The following is a 920-nucleotide window of genomic DNA, read 5'->3' as shown; positions in this document are numbered from 1 at the left end:
GATACCAATTAAAAGTCGCTTAGAGGGGGGTGGATAGGCGAAATATGATATTTACAAACTTAAGCACCCACTACAAGCCGGGGTTAGCGTTAAAATGAATATTAAGTCCGGGAGAGAGGGGAGAACAAATCAACCAAGAAAATAATGCGGATAACACGATGATTTGTTTTACTGAGGTTCGGTTCTAAGGAACCTAGTCCCCGTTGAGGTGGTCACAAAGACCGGGTCTCTTTCAACCCTTTCCCTCTCTCAAACGGTCACTTAGACTGAGTGAGGCTTCTTCCTTAATCTCATGGCTCACTTAGACCCCACAAGGATCACCACACAATTGATGTCTCTTGCCTCGCTTACAAAGCACTTGAGAGTAAGAAGTGAGAAAGAAAAGAAAGCCAAGCCAAGCAAACAAGAGCAACAAAGAAACACAAATGATCCTCTCACAAGTCCTAATGCGCTAGAGTTGAATTGGGGACTTTGAGCGGTTCGATCACTTGAGAAAAAAAGCCGACTATCGGATTTGAACCGATGACCCTCGCATTACAAATGCGATGCTCTAACCTCTGAGCTAAGTGGGCTTACATAACAGAAATAGTGTAACAAATAAAAATATATATAGGGAATCTATAAAATGTCAGATCTTAATTATTAATCTTAGTTATTAACTAGTTCTAAATTGGAAGTTCCACTTAGATAGAAAAAAATACTAGAATTTCATAAAGATAAAGTTAGCTTGATATGCTTAACTAAATGATATTCTTAAATAGGATTATAGAATTTATTGAACTTTCTTTTTATTTCTCTAATTCGCAAATGGATTTTTTTAATAGAATCTATTCCAAATTCTATATTGAATTTGATTTCAGATATTTTCAATTTGATATGGCTCGGAGGAATAATCTAATACATAGAAAAGAAGAAAAAGA

At 36.2% G+C, this 920-nt stretch overlaps 1 non-coding gene across 1 annotated transcript; it reads right to left on the bottom strand.

Moving 5' to 3' along the window:
• Positions 1-499: 499 nt before the first annotated feature.
• Positions 500-572, bottom strand: TRNAT-UGU (transfer RNA threonine (anticodon UGU)). Its single transcript has one exon. It is a non-coding gene; the product is annotated as a tRNA-Thr (tRNA).
• Between the last annotated feature and the right edge of the window lie 348 nt (positions 573-920).

Source organism: Zea mays, chromosome 5, assembly GCF_902167145.1.
Source record: "Zea mays cultivar B73 chromosome 5, Zm-B73-REFERENCE-NAM-5.0, whole genome shotgun sequence".
NCBI classification, from domain to species: Eukaryota; Viridiplantae; Streptophyta; class Magnoliopsida; order Poales; family Poaceae; genus Zea; species Zea mays.
This window is presented reverse-complemented; position numbering and strand designations above follow the sequence as displayed.